General features: G+C 35.1%; 1 pseudogene; it reads right to left on the reverse strand.

The window, feature by feature from the left end:
- Positions 1–834: 834 nt before the first annotated feature.
- Positions 835–4,453, reverse strand: LOC104248873 (uncharacterized; annotated as a pseudogene).
- Between the last annotated feature and the right edge of the window lie 4,738 nt (positions 4,454–9,191).

Here is a 9,191-nt window from a genome sequence, read left to right on the forward strand (position 1 = left end):
CCGAACATGAAAGAAGACAGAAGAAAAAGAAATAAATAAAAAATGGAAAAGAAATTACCTAAGGCTCATTTTGAAATGGACCAGTTATAAACTTGACCAAATTTAATGGGGTAAAAGTGAACTTGAACGTTCATTAATCAACTGTTCTTAACAAGAATAGTCGACTGATGGAAGTCTTGGGTTCAAATGATCCAGAAACTAACTGAAAATCAGAAGGGGAAAAATTTAGGGTTTTAGTGATCTTAGATCTCACTTCCCAAAAATTAGCATTTAGCGACAGCAGCATTCCGTCGCTAAATCAATGTTTTATGTCGCTAAAGTTGTTTAGCGACGGAATAGCAACGGATTCAAGTTGGTCCCTAAAATCCTGGAGCCTAGTCTTATAGCAATGAAAAATACCAAATTGTCGCAGAATTAGCGACGGAGTAGCGACGACATATTTTTGTAGCAAAGTTTAGCGAGGGAAATATCCGTCGCTATAGAGCTTGTTTATGTCGCTATTTTGATGCCTTTCGTCGCTGCAATTCATAATAAAATTCATCGTTTGTTATTATAGCGACAAAATAGTCCGTCACTAGCCGTGTTATAGCTAATTGTCCCTGCTTTTTGCAACAAAAACCTTTTGTCGCCAATTCGTCGCAATATTTTATTTTACGCGATAATTTTAGCTATGGAACGTATCCGTCGCTGATTTATTTTTACTATATTGCTGATTTTTTAAAATTCTTTTTATTTATTATTTTAAATGTACTTTGTTCAAACATATTACATAAACTATTAAATACACTTAATAAAAAGTCACCGATATTAATATAAATTCAACAAGGTCCAAAATATATAGCATAATGCATATAACAGTATCATTAAGTACAAAAAATCCACAAGGACCAACAATAATGTCCAAACAAAGTAGGCTAACTACGCTAGGCTGGAGAGTTACAATCATCATCAGAACCCAATGCATGAACCTCATCAATGTTAGCAACAGTAGAAGATGTTGGAACTGTTGGTGTCATATCAGTAATTGGCTGATGCGAGGGTAAGGAAACTAATTCACGTACCCACTCAACGATTACAGGAACTATATGATCTGTCAGTGCAGGAATCAATCGCATCACTAACTCATCCAGATTCCCTGTCGGTGTTGATTGAGAATTTGGAGGTGTTGTTGACAATGTAGCATCAGATCCAAGAGAGCCATGAAGATTTGACCCGTAGTAGCATTTTGCTTGCGATCCAAGACCATATACTCTTCTTTTCTTTTCTCCTCCCGCGGCTTGATAATATGCTTTACACTGATCAATATCAGATTGAGTTTGTGTTTGTTGTTGTAATATCTCCTGATATTTTTCCTGTAGAAGAGTTAATAATAACATTCAATTTACAAAATGAAAAAATATATGAAAGTAAAGTCAATAAAAAAGTTATCTTACACGTACGATTCGGGATTTCTCAGCAACAAAAGATTTTTCATCATTACCATTTGTATGGATGTGCAAATGCAACTCATTTGGTGTTGGATCTCGACCCTTTTTAACAGCCTATACAAAAATTATTCAATTAAGAAGATAGAGAAACAAAACGGTACACTAAGCGAATCCCAATCAACCTGAAGTTTGCTAAGGAGTTGAACGCTATAAAGAGTGTGTGCAAGGCACAAAAGAATAAAAGAAATAGTTTCAACATATATGCAGTAATAGCAAAAATTATTTTACACCATCAGGTTAAAATGACAACAATTAACAAAAGCCAATAAGATTTTTTTAATTCGTGCCCAGTCAAATGAGTTCAAGTAAATTGAAACGGAGGGATTATCTTGGTTCCAAATTTGAAATCCTAATTTCACAAACTAAGGCAGTTGTTCATCAGGACAAAGTGAATATTTCTTCCAAATTTCACATACTTAATTTCCTTTGAATTTCAAAGAAAGAACATGTTTGTTTACTTCAAATAGCAGATTAAATTTTTAGGTAATTAAACACGAAAAACATCGAAAGTCTATAGGTGCAAAATCAAGAGCTTGGCATCCCTCATTGCAGAGCATATCTGAGGCTACAGACTGATTTGTGATACCAAATAAATGCTTATAAGCTTATAGACTTGTTTTAGCAATGGAAAATTTTACCGCACCCCCCAATGTTAGTCTAATGACAGTTAGCAGCCAACCCTGAACTAACGTAAGTATACCAAATAAATTCTTATAAGACTTTTTCAACTTTTCCCAATTTCTATCAACTTTATATTTCAAAGAGTACACACCAAGATCTAATTTAAAAATACACCCCTTATCTAGAATATTTATAGTATCTACTAAGTTAATTCTCTTTTATATTTTTTCTTCTTAGTTATATTTTTCAGTTTAGACTAAAGTCAGTATCTATATATTGACTTCAAATTGGAGTGGAAATATAGAAACTAAATTATTCTTTAAATACCATTATTTGACATTTTCCAAAACCAATATTTCAGTAGCTGTTTAGCTTTTGGCTGAAGACAAAGGCTTTTAAAATGAGCTAACTTAAGTGTTTCAACCAACTTAATAGGCAAATATAAAAGACAATGCAGAACTAGCTTAAGAACATGAGTATCTACTCAACAACACACCTAATAGTATCATGATCAAAGAACGGGGAAGTTACTAGTTAAATTGTTCAATGTGGATTAGGAAATGGCTGGAAGCTCAAAATCTAAAAAGAACTCAATAAAAAAAGGGAGCAGTAAATGTATAAAGAAAAATATGGAAGATGCTATCAAATGAGCTATGGATCAGAACACTATCATTAATCAAAACAGCTTTGATAAACTGATGGAGGAGGGAGGAAGATAAAGGAAATAATTATGATATACAGAGAAAATTATATAAACTAGTATAGGTACTAAATAATAAAGGAATGGAACTAAAGAAGTTACTAGTGAGGACTCTATGTAAGGGAACATATCCCCTTTCATTCCTACATACAGGAAATGCTTTAATGATTTTGACAGAATCGAGTGATGTCATATGATTAGATAATTCAGTGGAAAAAAAGTCAGTGAATTCAGATATCGAAATTACTTCAAATCCTAGAAATACTTTCAAAACAAACATTTGATAGTAAAATGCATGAAAAGAATATTGCCAATATTACATTTTATAGAAATATATTGAGAAGATATTTTTGTAGGAAATTTTAAGAGTAAAAGGTCTTCATAGTAAAAGCATGAAACACTCTTATCAATTTGTCTTCTGCTTAGTATTCTTGAGAAACTTGACTGTCAATTTTGATTCTATCAACTGTTTGGTATTATGGTATCTCCTCGATCAGAAGTTTCATTGGTAATTTCATGTTTAACACAGCTCGGACAATATTATTGGTATATTTGGAGGAGAAAACTATGAGGAAAAGTTATTGATATCCCACAACAACCTAAGTGGTGAATGTATTTTCACATTAAGGTATAAACATATATAAGTTCTTTCAAGTTTATATGTATACACTTTTCTTGTAAAATATCTAATCCACTTTTGGAACAGAGGAATCTGGGGCTGCAAGTGAACATGCACACAGTACAAATCCAGGGAAAAGTTATAAATACACTTACAAGTCTCTTGTGATGCTCCCCAACACTGATAGAGCCACCTGTATGAGTCCCAGTAGCAATTTCGCTCCCACCACAATGATTTTTTGCATTTATTTCTGACTTTTCAACACACTTAGGATATTTCCAAAGTCTCGACCAACTTTTCCACACATTATTTGGAATAGTGTCCGGTTGCACCATATTCGCTTTTAGTTTGCTAACAAAATATTGTATCTTCTTGCAGCCCTACGCTCCCATTGGATCTGCACCGCACTATCAATTGAAGAATCCCAGTAGAAAGCCTTCTGAAATAATTTTATAAAGTAATAACATTAATAAGTTACATATAAAAGTTAATATACTTTCAAAATCTAATTGTGATATATTATACCTTGAATTCTCCAAAATAAAATTTTCTTAACTCATTTGAATGTTTTTCCAGTTGAATCCATTAGGATCAAGTTCATTCTTGAAAGACTTAGTTATAAACTCAGAGCATTCATATGAAGGCTCTAACCTGAACAAATTAGAAGACATTATTAAAAGGAATACCATGTATGAATAACAATATACCAAAAGTAATAGTACAAGTATGGACTAACCCTGTAGGAGAAATAGTAAGAAGCGTCCGCGGTCGGCGGGTACTGCTACACTCAGTTTCGCCTATTATGTTGCTTTGAGAAGATGTACCCTCACCTATTGTGTTGCTCTGATTAGGGGTATTTTGAGATGGTTCCAAATTAATAGTTGGGGTACTACCATGGCCTGATGTTTGAATAGGTGGCGTACTACTAAGACCTAATGTTTGAACTTGATTGATGTGATCCGGTCCACCTGAGGAACTCATACCACCTTGTTGAGGATTGACTGTGGGAATGGGAACAACAAGCATATTTTCACGAGTAGAAAAATTACCCCTAACAGAAGATTTACCTACACGGCATGCGCTACCTCGACCTCTACCTCGAGGCATATTTCCAATTGCTCCTTTTCTTGGCCTACAATGGGCTGCTCCAACTTAACCTGAGTAGTATAGTCTCTGAATATTCAAACAAGTAGAAGCTAAGTTATAGAAAATTCAAGCAAGCAGAAGCTAAGCTAGTATGAAAGCTTATAAAATTCAAACAAGCAGAAGCTAAGTTACAGAAAATTCAAGCAAGCAGAAGCTAAGCTAGTATGAAAGCTTATAAAATTCAAACAAGCAGAAGCTAAGTTACAGAAGCTAACTTACTGAAAATTCAAATAAGCAGAAGCTAAGTTACAGAAGCTAAGCTAGTATGAAAGTTTATGAAATTCAACAGAATGCGGAGAGATACATGGTGACTCCATTGGAGGCACCTGAAGAGATCAAGGGAATGATCAAGGAAACAACAACAAAAATGAGCATAGAATTTGGGAAAGCACTAAAAGAACTAGCACGTTCTATAAAAACAATGACTTTTCCCTTGTCAGCTAATAAACATGTCTAAAACGCCAAAACCGCAGCCAAGAACCTGAAATCACTTCTCATATCAGGTTTCTAGGAAGATATTAACTTACTAGAAGTCATACCAATGGCTACAGTTGCATCAATACTAACCGATATCATCATTTGTGTCAAAGAAATTGCTGATTCTGTTAATGAGCTTGCTTCTTTAGCTCATTTTAGAAGCAAAGAAATAAAGGTAGATTCATCAAAAGAATCCAATATTGAAGCAACACAAAGCAGAAAAATACATGCTACAAACGTGGTATTCGATTCACAACACAACGTAAGCTAGAAGTGTACTATACCATTTAGATTACTACAAACGTAGTATTCGATTCGATTATCTATAGATTATACTACAAAATAGATACATGACTTATAACATACCACACAGATTACTAGAAAACCAAAATTCAATAAAAATATAGTAGTGCATTATCAACACACTAGTCATCATATGTTTCTTCTTCATGCTCTTCCTCATCATCCTCCTCATTTTCATCCTCAGTTTCATACTCGTCTTCTGAATATTCTTCTTCAAACTCTTGATTCTCTATCAATAGTCCATCATTAATGGGTTCAACCATTTCAATTACATCCCCATTTAGGTCATGTAAGATTATATTCTCATCAGTGGTGAAATTCATATCTATCAAATGAACTTCAACTTCTTTAACTTGGAATAGAAGAGCCGGTTCTGGAGTTGATGTTATTGCCTCATCAGGAAGTTCAATAACATCCCGAGGTTTAACTTTCAAAATAGCTACCCAATCATCCTTGTCCTTTTTCGTGCTAGGATAAGGCACATAACACACTTGAGTTGCTTGCATCGCAAGAATAAAAGGTTCATACTTGTTAAAACGACGGTGACGGTTCACATCGACTAGTTTGTATTGGTTATGCTCTTCCACACCAACATTCACAGTTAGATCAAACCATTCACACTTGAATAACACAGTTTGCTTTAAAGGTTCTTCGTGGTATTCCAATTGTATAATCTCTTGTATCCATCCATAATAGTCACCAAAATTTGGATCCGAGATACAAACTCCACTATTAATTGTTGATCTTGCACTACCATGACATTCCGTGTGAAATTTGTATCCATTAACAAAATACGCCGGATAACATTTTGCGCTTATTAATGGTCCATGAGCAAGACTACGCAAGAATTGGTTCTCAATGTGGTTGCATCGAACCTATTTCAAAAAATTTATAAGACTTGGTTAAATATAAAAAGCCAATTTAAGTACATAATTGCTTAAAATATAATGATTTTTATATTCTTACATATTCCTTGAACCATATAGCAAAACACGTTTCGAGACTCTCATTTATTTGATCTTGAGATAGGTTGGGGAATTCTTCTTGCAACCGTTATATGTACATACTTCATTGCAACAAAATAAGTTAAATACTTACTCAAAATATATGGATATATTTATTATTATTAAAAGATGATACCTTACAAACGGCTCAACCAGTACACAATTTAGTAGAATATAAGTTTGGGCTGCCTTGATTTCTTCGAGGGACAAACTTCTCTTTTTTCCTTCTCCCCATAGTCGGCCTGGATGGGTGAATATTGATAAATTTCCTTCAAGATCTTCCATAACACCACTATCATCATTACGGGCCACATTATGATTACGTGTCATGACATGAGGTTCAAAATAATGAGAAAATAATTGTGTTGATTCCATCATCAAGTATGCTTCGCAAATTGACCCCTCGACACTAGCTTTATTCCCTATCATTTTTTTAAGAGTTCGAAGGTGCCTATACAAGTAAATGGATAGACCATTAAATTCATAAAGTCATGTGTATCATATTTGTCATAATAAGAGAATAAAAAGTTCATAACCTCTTAAAATAATGCATCCATATATATTGTATATGTCCAGCAATCCTTGCTTCATATGACAGGTGTACAGGCACATGTTCCATTGAATTAAAGAATCCAGGAGGAAATATACGCTCTAACTTACACAAGATCTGTGGGTTGTCTGCCTCTAATCTCTCCATGTCCACCACTCGAAGAACAGTCGAGGTGAGATCCTTAAAAAATAAGCTCAATTCTGTAAGTGCTTGTCACACGTTACTAGGAAGTATCTCACGAAAGGCAATAGGCATTAATCGTTGCATGAACACATGGCAATCATGACTTTTCATACCAAATAATTTATACTTGTCTATGTCTAGGCACCGACTCAAATTCGAAACATACCCATCTGGAAACTTCACATTTTTCAACCAATTGAAAAAGGCAATTTTTTGATTCTTCTCTATTGTATATGCAGCTTTGGGATAGCTTCCATCAATAGGATTCTTTGCCAACTGCGGTCGATCGCAATAGTTTACCATATCTTCACGTGCCTTTGGATTGTTTTTTATTTTGCCATCAACGTTAAGAACTGTGTTAAATACATTATCAAAGACGTTCTTCTCAATATGCAAGACATCGAGATTATGGCAGATCATGTTAGAGCTCCAATAAGGCAAATCCCAAAAAATGCTTCTCTTTTTCCATCCACAACACCTAAAAATTCTCCCATTAACTTCTTCTACATCTAGCTCAGTTACTTTTCTCAGTCCCAACTCACAAATTTGGTTCAAGATTTCATCTCCTGTCCTAAGGGGTGGTGGTAGCCTTCTGACAGTCTGACCTTTACGAAGGTTTTTACGATCTCTCCTAAATGGATGATTTTGGTCAAGAAACATTCTATGACTGTCAAACCAAGTTGTTTTCCCACCATGACGTAATCTGAAGGATTGTGCTTCCTCCATACAATAAGGACATGTAAGTTACCGGCATTACTCCATCCAGATAATATAGAATATGCTGGAAAGTCATTGATTGTCCACATCAAAGCGACCCTTAATTGAAAATTTTGTTTTTTGAGATGTCAAATGCTTCTACACCCGTCTCCCACAACAAGGTCAATTCCTTTATTAAAGGTTGTAGATAAACATCAATTTTTTGTTTAGGGTTGTTTGACCCTGGAACAATGACAGTTAAGAACATGTACGCCCCTTTCATACACATCCCTGGAGGTAAATTGTATGGAGTAACAATCACTGGCCATGATGTGTATTTCCTCCCTGAATGACCAAAGGGTTGAAAACCATCAGTACATAATCCCAACCTCACATTTCTTGGTTCAGCAGCAAAAAAGGGATGAGTTTCATTGAAATGCTTCCAAGCCTCAGAGTCTGATGGATGACGCATTACTCCCTCCTCTTGTTTTTGCTCATGATGTCATCTCATATCAGCGACTGTAGCATGAGATGCATATAATCTCCGCAATCTAGGAATCAAAGGAAAATAATACATTTTTTTATAAGGGATTAATTTCCTTTTACAAGAACAGACACGACGTTTGTACCTCTGGTGGCCACAAAACTTGCAAGATGTGAGGTCCTCATCTTCACCCCAATACAACATATATCCAGAATTACAACAATCAATCTTTTCAACTAGCAAATCCAAGCTACGCACTAGCTTCTTGGTCTCGTAATAGTTATCAAGTATTGTGTTATCTTCTGGTAAATCCTCTTTCAACAATTGCATCATTTGGTTATAACTTCTTTGTGATAAAGTATTCTCCATTTTAATATTTAGCATCCTGGAAACCACTGCGAGTTGAGAGAGGGAAGAACCAGGGTATAATTTTGCATCAGCGGCCTATAGCAAATCATAAAACCTTTGGCACTAAAGATTTGGCTCCTCATCCATTGAAGTATTAGGCTCCTCCTCCATTGAAGGATTAGGCTCCGCCTCCATTGAAGGTTCATAAGAATGCGACGACTCAGGTTCAGTATTATTATAAGACTGCTAGCTCAAACCATGGCCAAAATTGGGTCCAGCTGCATCCAAGACCATTTGTCGATATGGATTCTCATATCCCGATTCAGGTTGAGCGCCACCATGCAAATCACCACTAGAAAACATCTCACCGATCACATCTTTTTCTCCTTGATACTTCTAAAGAAAATAGTTCTCAACAAATCCATACCGATAAAGGTGCGATTTAACAGTTTCAACATCCATGTATTTAATGTTGTGACATTTTTTACATGGACATCTAACTTTGTCACCACTCATGCGATTGCGCTGAGAATAAACAAACTGAAGAAACTTGTTCACACCGGTTATAAAACT

Source organism: Nicotiana sylvestris, chromosome 9 (genome assembly GCF_000393655.2).
Source record: "Nicotiana sylvestris chromosome 9, ASM39365v2, whole genome shotgun sequence".
NCBI classification, from domain to species: Eukaryota; Viridiplantae; Streptophyta; class Magnoliopsida; order Solanales; family Solanaceae; genus Nicotiana; species Nicotiana sylvestris.